This window comes from Mytilus galloprovincialis, chromosome 5 (genome assembly GCF_965363235.1).
Source record: "Mytilus galloprovincialis chromosome 5, xbMytGall1.hap1.1, whole genome shotgun sequence".
In the NCBI taxonomy this organism is placed as follows: domain Eukaryota; kingdom Metazoa; phylum Mollusca; class Bivalvia; order Mytilida; family Mytilidae; genus Mytilus; species Mytilus galloprovincialis.
The window spans coordinates 42,543,904-42,555,510 of NC_134842.1; the positions used below are offsets into that span (position 1 = coordinate 42,543,904).

At 31.9% G+C, this 11,607-nt stretch overlaps 1 protein-coding gene across 3 annotated transcripts in view; it reads right to left on the reverse strand.

Moving 5' to 3' along the window:
* Positions 1 to 11,044, reverse strand: part of LOC143075848 (fibroblast growth factor receptor 2-like) — a 47,565-nt gene extending 36,521 nt beyond the window's left edge. For 2 of the 3 annotated variants that reach the window (XM_076251428.1, XM_076251426.1), the window contains exons 1-3: positions 10,905 to 11,044; positions 6,450 to 6,575; positions 5,356 to 5,433 (exon numbers count right to left, since the gene is read on the reverse strand). The gene's annotated coding sequence lies outside the window, so the exon portion shown is untranslated. Of the gene's footprint in view, positions 1 to 5,355; positions 5,434 to 6,449; positions 6,576 to 9,852; positions 10,846 to 10,904 lie in introns of those variants that run through there. The other variant, XM_076251427.1, reaches the window with a different exon arrangement.
* Between the last annotated feature and the right edge of the window lie 563 nt (positions 11,045 to 11,607).

Consider the following 11,607-nt stretch of genomic DNA (forward strand, 5'->3'; position numbering starts at 1 on the left):
TTATCAGTTGGTAGTAAAAGTGAATATACATTGTATATTGTATAAAACAATGATTTAAGTTGATTCAACTACTATTCTGGACAAAGAAAGATAACTCCAATTGAAAATTTCTTGCTATTGCGCAATATTGTGCAATTAGATATTTCTTGCTATTGCGCAATACTGTGCAATTGAAAATACTTGCTATTGCACAATACTGTGCAATTGAAGATTTCTTGCTATTGCTGAATACTGTACGTGCAATTGAAAATTTCTTGCTATTGCACAATACTTAATATAATAATTTTGGATCCTGATTTGGACCAACTAGAAAACTGGGCCCATAATAAATCAAAGCACCAAAGGGTGCTATAGGCAGTTAATCAAAAAACCCAAAGGCAAACTTGGTAAAGGTCAGATGAATAGTGTCAATTATTTATCTCAGGCATTGTTCTCAGCTATTTCTAAAGTATCAAATAATGCTTGTACAGTAATGTTTATGTTATGCAATCGTACTACTTTCAAAAGTTATTTCCAATTTATATTTATAAAGATTCAATGTTTGAGATTATACACATACAGCTGTCCTATGTTAGGGGAGAGTTTTGTGCCAGTTAAGATGTTTAAGCCACCACATTCTGTATGCACCTGTCCATAGTGAGGACCCACTAATGCAGGGCTTTCCCATGAAATTGAAGTAGAAGGCTCAATTAAAATTATAGGCGGCTGTAACATGCGTTCAGCGAAGCCAGACGCGGCCCACCAAGCTATAAGCTTGGTGCCTTACGGCAGGGGGTCTGGGGCCCCTCAAGGCCACCAGAAGCTCTGGCATAAATAGAGCATGAAATCCTGCATTCTCGCAATCTCCTGGCACCTAATTTCATCTTTCAACTGACCATTTTTTATGTATGAAATTTAAGAAAGAAATAAAAATCTCAAAGAAATTTCATTTTTTTTATGTTATAGTTTTTTATTTTTATTACCTTATGCTTAAAATTCATTTACTTTTAAAGGAGTTTTATTTATATAATAATCCGGTTTGTTATAAATCTTGATCGATTTATTTTGCATAACTACGTGAATTTGTAAACAAATGACCCCCCTCTTCTCTCTAGAGACTGTTACGCGTATTTAAATCATACAATTATTTCTCAAGCATTGACAGAAAATTGATATATCCTCTGATTTTTTATTTTTTTTTGTAAACTGTTCAATAAGTCTGATACATAAATCATTTGGAAATGTTATTTATTTGAGGTCGAGTCGACAATATTCTACTTTCGTTTTTGAACACCACGTGGACTTTGAAAAATGAACTTCAAAAGATACTGTTTTCCAGATTCTGAACAATCTACTACACTTTCTTTAATTTGACTGATATTATTCCATAACATAAGATTGTCATCCTATCTGATTGTCTTCACGTTTTAAAAGCCAAAAAAAAAGCCAACGAGTTAATGGCCATCGGAACGTCTCTATTGTTATCGTTTAATGACTACCGGAACCTCTCTCTTGTTATCTTTGAAAAGAAACGATGCATTCTGACTTTAAATAGACAACCAATCAGTGACCTGAATTCATGTGAACTATATTTAGCCCACGGAAAACACTGACTTTTCACCCTTGTTTATCGTGACCGCGACTTTGCGACAATACGTCTCTCGGCTGCCTGTAAACATTTGAAAAAAGATATTTTTTATCTTTTTGAATTATATTTTTGTCAGTGAAGTAGCCGGCACTTGAAGCCACCGAAAGCCCTAATCATCAGAATCCTCTCAATTAAAAAGGTACGTAAATTTCGTCTTCTATGTAATTTGAAATTGCCGCCAACTTATTACTAGACTACAGTACTGACGTATGTAATACGTATCGATGACAAACAATATTCCTACGACTTTTGCCATTTGGGAAATGTAAACGACTCATCTTTATAGATTTTCGGCGACCAAATATTTCATACAATTGTTCTTTGGCATCTTAGCCAACAGCACAGGGGAAAATAAACTATAGAAGGATTTCTATCGAGCACTACTTCCTATGTGCATCTTCAAAACTTTTGGGAAAATCGACGACCATTTAACGTTTTTATGATAATATTTTTTATATTCCAGAATAAAAAGTATGACAAAAGTGTACAATTAGTTATAAATAACATGATAGCCAGCCAGATAATAAAAGTGGCACATATTTCAGCATTTATTGGGTAGAACATAAATCTAGGGTGCTCGCATAAAGCAGCTTAACTGCTTAAAAATCTAAGTACATGTTTAGATTCAGCATATCAAAGAAGCCCAAGAATTCAATTTTTGTTAAAATCAAACAAAGTTTAATTTTGGACCCTGATTTGGACCAACTTGAAAACAGGGCCAATAATCAAAAATCTAAGTACATTTTTAGATTCAGCATATCAAGGTGTAATACCACCATTGATTTTCCCCTATTAGTCTTTGTTAAATTTGCACTTTTCAAAAAAATGTGCAGAATTTATCTTTGTTTCAAATAAAGAAATACTTGGCATGAGTAAAGTTTTATCCTGTCCAGTACTATAGAAAAAAATTCACATAACATTTAATTACATATAAGAAAATAACCATCATTGGAAGTTAATCAATCAAATGTCTCCCCTTATTTTATCTGTGTACAAGGTTTAGTCACCATGTAACCTCAAGATTACAAAATTTTCTATAGAAATCCAAAATAAAAAATAATGGTGTTTTGAAATACGCAAGACATATGTTTATGACACAGAAATGTTTTTACTGTAATAAAATGTAGGATTAATTACCTACAACTGTCAAATTCAAGGGAATATTTTTTTAGACCTACTTTCGTATACAACCGGATGTGACGTACCATGATTTGGTGGTATTACACCTAGAACCCCCAAGGATTCAATTTTTGTTAAAATCAAACTAAGTTTAATTTTTGACCCTTTGGACCTTAACGTAGACCAATTTGAACACGGGACCAAAAATTAAGAATCTACATACACAGTAACATTTTTTGTAGATTCGGCATATCAAAGAACCCCAATTATTCAATTTTTGATGAAATCAAACAAAGTTTAATTTTGGACCCTTTGGACCCCTTATTCCTGAACTGTTGGGACCAAAACTCAATCCCAACCTTCCTTTCATGGTCATAAACCTTGTGTTTAAATTTCATAAATTTCTATTAACTTATACTAAAGTTATGGTACGAAAACCAAGAAAAATGCTTATTTGGGCCCCTTTTTGGCCCCTAATTCCTAAACTGTTGGGATCTCAACTCCCAAAATCAATCCCAACCTTCCTTTTGTGTTGATAAACCGTGTGTTTAAATTTCAATGATTTCTATTTACTTATACTTAAGTTATTGTGCAAAAACCAAGAATTATGCTTATTTGGGCCCCTTTTTTTTACCCTAATTCCTTACAGTTGGAACCAAAACACCCAAAATCAATCCCAACCTTCCTTTTGTGGTCATAAACTTTGTGTCAAAATATCATTGATTTCTATTCACTTAAACTAAAGTTATAGTGCGAAAACCTAGAAAATGCTTATTTGGGCCCTTTTTGGCCCCTAATTCCTAAACTGATGGGACCAAAACTTTCAAAATCAATCCCACCTTCCTTTTATGGTCATAAACCTTGTGTTTGAATTTCAAAGATTTCTATTTACTTAAACTAAAGTTTTAGTGCGAAAACCAAAAGTATTCGGACGACGACAACGACGCTGACCCCAACGTGATACCAATAAACGACCAAAAAATTTTCAATTTTTGCCATCGTATAAAAAGTAGTGTTTAGTGTTTCTTCATTACAATTTACAATGTAAACTAAAAGATGAGTTTGAGAATAATCATAGACAACAATAGGGCAAACTCATTTTGGTTGGGGGAGGGGGGGAAGATAGAAAGAAGGGAAATTTCAAACAAACAGTATATTTATGATACTTGGCGAATAAAATAATAAAGTGGCGAAAAATATATTGTTCTGGCGAAAGAGGTGGCAAAATTAATGATTGACCCAGGGGAAACCCTGCTCACAAACTTGACATATATATACAAATCTGAATATTTAGTTTGTGAGTTAATCGCCCCGGTTTACACAGCCATTACAGCAATAACCTCTAGAAAAATGTGTTTAATCCTATAATGTTCATGATGTTTGCAAGTATTGAAGGTATATAAAACTCTATGTTTTAAATTTCTCAAATAAACCAATATTAAGGTATTATCTTAGGCTACATGAACATGCTAATTGTCATCATATTCATGATATTGGATGGCTGTGAGACTTACTGTATCTATCCTAAATTTCTAATCAACAATAATTTTATAAAAATTTAAATTATATAAAATTATATTAAAATTGGATTGTGATTAAATATTTGACACATCAAAAGTTCCTGACTTAAAGAATTTGATCAAAGAACTTAATATATGACATGTATGACATTACATTACCTTCTGTATTACCCAATATTCTAAATCTAAATACACATGGTTAGATTCAGCATATCAACCCCAAGAATTAAATTTTTGATAAAATCAAACAAAGCTTAATTTGAACATAAATTTGGACCAATTTGATACAAAGGCTCAAAATCAAAATCTAAATATAGCCAATATGATTAATTTTTATTGAAATCGAACGAAATTTAATTGGTCTCTGAAATTTAAGAAAATTTGAAAACTGGACACAAACACTAAAATATGGATACAAATTTCATTTTTTCTTCTTATTAAAATCAAACAAAGTTTAATTTTGGACCCTTTGGATCTAAATGTGAACTAATCTAAAGGCAATTATTATTAATTTCTTTGTCGTCATTGCTTGTGGAGAGTTGTCTCATTGGCAATCATACCACATCTTCTTTTTTTTATAATATTGGACTTTTTGGACTTTAATATGGATTAATTTAAATTGGTTCAAAAATAAAAAATCTTAATGCAGTTAGTATAAGCATATCGTAGTACCAGAATAATTAGTTTGTGGTGTAATCACACAGATTAATTTGGGATCCTTTGGACCTCAACATGCTCAATGTGGACCAATTTAAAAGTAAGGCCAAATTTTCAAAATTCAAATACATTACAGGAATCCAAATGGTCACCTCATGTACATTAGTTTTCAAAGAGGATCATCTATGGACCATTTCACAAGTGTTGTCCTGATTGGCTCAGAAATTCAGAGGATAAAGTTTTAAAGATTTTTTTTATCATGAATTACTTGTACTTCAATATATATGTACTTCTTATTGGCTATTCAGTTTGAAAGGAGAAGATTGAAAGATGTAATTTGAAGAACAGCAGATGTAAAAATGCCAGCTGCTACTCATCCAACAAGAGCTCACAAAGCAGTTGAAGTTATTATCCATCATTGTCCATAATTACCTTATCACTGGTTTGAGATGCATAAACATATTTTCTTTTCCTAGTATTGTAATGACTCTCTGGATCAAATTGATTTTCCTGCAAAAATTATGAAATTTTAACAAGAAGGCATGCAATGTCATATTACAAATACCAATTATCCCCCTTGTAGTTCCAATTTTCTGCTTACAGGCAGTACATGTACATTGTGTAGGTGTTTGATAGATCTGAAAAGTGCTCAGATATTACAAGTTATCACTGTGAAGCTCATACATAAAATAGTCAGTATAAGAAGTAGTTTCAGAGAAACAGGTGACTGAAATTGAGTCACTGAATTTTTTAGGACCAACTGGCCAAGGACAAATGGAGTGACACAATATAGCTCCTACTTTTAGAGTTAACACAGTTCTATTTACAGATCATTACATAAAAAAAAAATTTAAAAATCATTTGAAGTCCTTTTCATGCTTTTCGGGCAGATCATTACATATTATTTTTTTTTCAATTTCATTTTAAGTCCTTTTCGGTCAAGTTTTCATTTATGCCAATCAAGGTTACTTTTTTTTTTAATTTTTGATCATTTCCAGATCATTGACAAATTAAAACATGAATATTTAATCAAAGCATGCAAAGTATTAACAAGAATGTGTCCATAGTACACGGATGCCCCACTCGCATTATCATTTTCTATGTTCAGTAGACCATGAAATTGGGGTCAAAACTCTAATTTGGCAATTAAATTAGAAAGATCATATCATAGGGAACATGTGTACTAAGTTTGAAGTTGATTGGACTTCAACTTCATCAAAAACTACCTTGACCAAAAACTTTAACCTGAACGAACAGACAGACAGACGGAAGGACGGACGGTCGGAAGGACAGACGCACAGACCAGAAAACATTATGCCCCTCTACTATCGTAGGTAGTAGACCATAAAAATGTAAGAACTTTACATTTTTGATATATTAGATTTTTTTCATGACTTACATGTACTGGACTAGACAATCATAATGAACTACATGTACATGTATAAAGTATACATTACATGTACATGTTTATAGCTACATGAACTAAGAACATTTTTTTTAAAAGTTTTGTTTGTACATGTACATACATCTATTAATGGCTCCGGTGGTACTTGTACAATGTAGCTGAGCTGGTTAATTCTCTTCCTCAGTCATACATGTAGCATTCTTTTGACTGCATCTCTTGTATATGTTGTAGCAGACTATACATAATCCTGTGCAAATTGAAGAAAAAAATCATATGTCATAAGCTGTCCATGTTACGCAAACATTTGAAATTCATAATAAACAATGATAAACTGCAGCTAATATTTTCCACCTGAAGTAGAAATTAAAAAAAAATATATCTATCATGTTCAGTTCATCAAAAAATGTTTTACCCATGTGCATATATACTACATACATGAACATGTATGTCTATGTGTATACATGTATATTGTCATGATTGTGTTCAATACTATAAAATTGTGATAGGAGTAAATCGGTAAAAAGATTGTGAACAGCTGGATTCATATTTATGATTAAAACAACATTAATAATAGTTTTTTTTTCACTATTATATTATGAAGAAAAAGCTACATTTGTAGTACAATTATTTATGGATCTCAGAAAGGCTGATCCTGAAGTCCCTTTCTTACAAGTGCAGTGTTATCCCCAGAAGATAGCATCCCATTTGGCGTAAAAAAAAAATTAACTGTGTCATTTGTCGCGTCTCAGCGATGCTCTATTTCCATTGATTTCCTTTATGTTATACATGTATATGTTTATATTGTTCAATTCATTACTGAGAATACAATTAGACTAATCACTAATACCATGAATACAGTTGCTTCAGTTTGTTTTATTTATTCATTTATAGTTACAGAATTATTTTTTGCCTCTTGTGCCAAATAAAAATATATATATGTGGTTTCAGTTACTATAAGTCATGAACATGATGAAAGTAAAATGAATGAATGATTTATCATAGTGCAACTTGTATATATATACAATGATAAACATATAAATATCTAGTACAAAAAAGAAACCTTTTTTTTTTTATATCAAAAGAGTAAAGAAAGTGTTATAAATAGCAAAAAAATCTCAATTTAAAAACTTTTTTCTTCATCATGTCTATGAAATTCATTGTTTCAAGGTACCCAATTGGGCCAATGATTTAGTTCCAGTTGTTTCTAATCTTTACATCAAAATGATATATATATTTTTGACAAAGTTTTCAGAAAAATAGTCTTTTTATGCGTAGTTCTCTATCGTGAAAATGCGGATTTTTGTCATATCTGGTCTGGTTCCGAACCGTAGTGTGCAATGGCAGCCAAATTTTTTTTTAACAAAAATGAGTCCAACAATAAACAAGAGATTGGGAATGAATGACGCTTTTAATGGATTAAATGGATTAAACGTAAACTAAAGCCAATTATGATCACTTTATGAAGAAGCATAAAATGTATTAAGCTCAAAATCAAATTGTTCGCTCTCAATCGAAAAGTAGTACCGGAAGAGACAGAAAGTATATTTTGGAAAGTTGTTTTTTTAAGAGAAAAATGGTTTCAATCTAAGATTTTCGTAATACAAAACGTAGATTTCAATAAATGCGACGAAAATATTCATGGGACTGACGGAAGGACAGACAGAGGTAAAACAGTATACCCCCCCTTTTTTAAAGCGGGGGTATAATAAGGAATGGGTTGTCCAGAAATTTTTCAGTATTTACGCAAGAAGAGTTAATTAAGGAAGAGGTTGTCTAGAGATATTCACTTAATTTTATTCACATTTTTTGGGGGTTGATGTAAATATTTTTTTCTCTCATATAAACTAAATGTGTATTTTTAATTATGTATAAGAGGTAATGGATATTTTTTATACATTTTTTAACCAGTTGAACATTTTGCAGGATTGTTGGTTTAAAGGGAAACTTCGCAAAAAAATCAAAAATTGATATTATGTCCATTCTGTATAAAAATGCTCAAATTTATAGATATTAAAGTTTTATTCCGCTAGATAAGAGATCACCATTGATTTTAAATTTTGAGTATCAATTGTCTGCATTCCGCTATTTTGTCATCTTCTCCGATAAAAAAATCATGATATGTCTATAAACCACAAAGATTTGAAGAAAGTAGAAATCTATTTACATATTTTTTCCAAGGGTTTATTTGGAAAAATGTAATATATACTCGTTGTCAATAGTAAAGGACAGATTGGAACATACCAGATATTGATTTAAAAAATGTACGCACTTGTTGTCGATTCGTTTATACGCCTGGATAGAAAGTTACGGAACTATAGCGTAATTTAAAATATATACATGTATACATTGAACATAAGAAAGGAACATACATTTTGTGTAAATTTGGGTAAAAGTTTTGTAAATAGACTAGTCAACGTATGCCAACGGCATGTAATCAACGAATTCGATAGACTTTTGTATACCAAAAGAAGAAGAAGAAGAAGAGAACCAATTTGATTTAAATACAGGTCGATATATAACTTGCTTTGGTTCATCAAAGTTATGAACATAGTAAAATCACAGATTTATATATCAAATAGATTGTTCTCGAATAAAGGAAGAAATTCGTCATCATGACAATTGTTCCGACATTCATGTAATATATATATGCAACTGGAGGTACACTGATAATCCCCAAGGGATGTGAATATTTTCTAGGAAAACTATTAAGTATTACGTACAGTTTCAAATCAATTTCGGGATTTATTTTCTTTCTTGATATTCAATGACAGCAACTTAAAGAATAAACTGCTTGTCCGCTTTAGGGGTATTCTTGCCAGTTGAACAGACTTATAATTACATTCAAAAATAGGGAAAGATGACATTAAATTCGTTGTCTGTTGTTTTTAAGTAAAAGTTAATTGAATCATCAAAGTTAATATCCTTTGGTCTTGAATGTATGTTAACTAATTAATGTGTTTTTATAGGCTAGCTCAAATCCTCATCCAAATAATATAATCTATATGTAATAATCCCTTCCTTCCACACAGAGATTTAATGCCAAGCAGTAGACATATAGGTACTAATTAAGTAATTAAATGAACAATAGATAACAATAATTAATCATAAATGTGAAAAGATGTGAAAACAAAAGTATTCGTACATATTATATTCCGCTTCGGTAGAGTTATCTTCAGATAGTTTCAGATATTAATTAATACATGGCTTTCAAAAGTCTAACTCGTACATTTTTTTGCCTAATTAAGACAATCAAAATGCTTTGGTTAAGCTATTTCTAATTTCTAAGTTCCCCTTTTTTATGAGACATAAATCAAGGACAAGCGGTGTATATCATTTCATTCTGACACATGAATTAGGTTTCCACGGCGATCTATTTTTATTCGTCACCAACTTGAGTATGTACTTTAAATGTGTGTATTAAATGCTCCCTTGTTTTATAATCCACTGATCCGAAAAGACAGTCACACCTGGCAAGGTGTGCCCTAGAGGCGTGGTTAAATACTGAAGTGCAAATAACAATTTACCTTTCAACAAGCCATCTACGAGTATTGCCACAGAACCGTGAATACACACACAGTCATAGCAGAGGTAGTAAAAGGTCAATCAATAAGAGTACACCAACATATTGTCTTAACAGATTATTGTACGTTAATTTATTCACTTAATTAGTCCGAAAATGCATTAATTAAAAATAAATTTATAACTTTTTGTGTTGTCTACAAAAATAATTCAAATATATACGTTTTACATAGAAAATTTATCTCATTAATGTGTACAATTGCACGTCTGTGTGTTTTATCTTCTTATTATCAGATGGTTATTAGATAAAGCATAAGTCATTGGTGAGCTTACAATTACGTTAAAATATGATTAAAAGCCAAGACTTTTAATGATTGTATTTTAAATCCCAGCATGCAAAAACCAGGCGAAAACGTCACGACCTACAGGAAGTAGTTAATATTTTTTCATTAATTATTGCAGGGCTTCGTTGTTTCTTATGAAGTTTTTGAAGTAACTATGTTATTAATTACCTGAAAAGAAAAATTATCAAAACGTCAGTCATAGAATGTTGGGAAAACTTTAGATAATAAACTTTTGCATTCTAGCTGCTTGATGCGTTTTAATGCATGCTAAAATCTAGTCCAAATAATTATGACGTCTGGCAAGGCTATTTTATTTTTTTTCTGGGACGACTTCCTAAAATTAGGTGTCAAAGTTCCCCCCAAAATTTGCTCTCAAACTCCAGATGTAAAAAATGGCTTCGGCGTTATGACGTCGTAGGAAGGCGTCCCAGAAAAAAATTAAAATAGCCTTGCCAGACGTCATAATTATTTGGACTAGCTAAAATCCAACCCCCATAATAGATCATGAATTTATACATTTTTAGAATTATTTATATTTATTTTATCAAATATTATAGGATGCCGAATTGACTTTAAATAGGTGCTGATTTGACTAGTTCCGATTTAACAAGGTGCCGATTTGACCAGGTGCCGATTTGACTTGAAGTTGTACCCATTATAATTTTAGAATTTCGGCTGTAAAATCTCGTCTCTGTCCACATTTCAGTCCTAACCTTTTGAAATGTGATGTAACATCCCCCTGGCAATCAAACAACTTTACTAAATGTGTGCCATGAAGATGTAAACATAAGACATAAATTGATAATGTTACAGCATCCATGTTGTATACAGCGCCATCTATAAATAGTTCTAAAGGGAGATAAGGTAAACTTCTTCTTCTTCCAAATTTTCACATCCTTTGTAGGACAACCACACCGTTACGGCGTGTAGAACAAAACCCACCACCATGAATGTAGGAATATAATATGTACACTATATATTGAATAATGATATCCTCCACTAATATATACAGGATCACTTTCTAGTTGCACAGAACGGGCAGATTTAATACTGCTGTTCCTCAATCCCAATCTTAACCAGCGCATACCAAATTTAAAGCACAGAGAACTTGAGAAAATACGTCGAGGAAAACGCACCAGAGAGGAAAACTGCACATTGGGACAATTCGTGCGTACAGGCCATAAGATTGAGGATTGAGGACGTATAGAAGAGGGACGAAAGATACCAAAGGGACAGTCAAACTCATAAATCTAAAACAAACTGACAACGCCATGGCTAAAAATGAAAAATACTAACAGACAAACAAAAGTATACATGACACAACATAGAAAACTAAAGAAAAAACAACACGAACCCCACCAAAAACTAGGGGTGATCTCAGGTGCTCCGGAAGGGTAAGCAGATCCTGCTCCACAT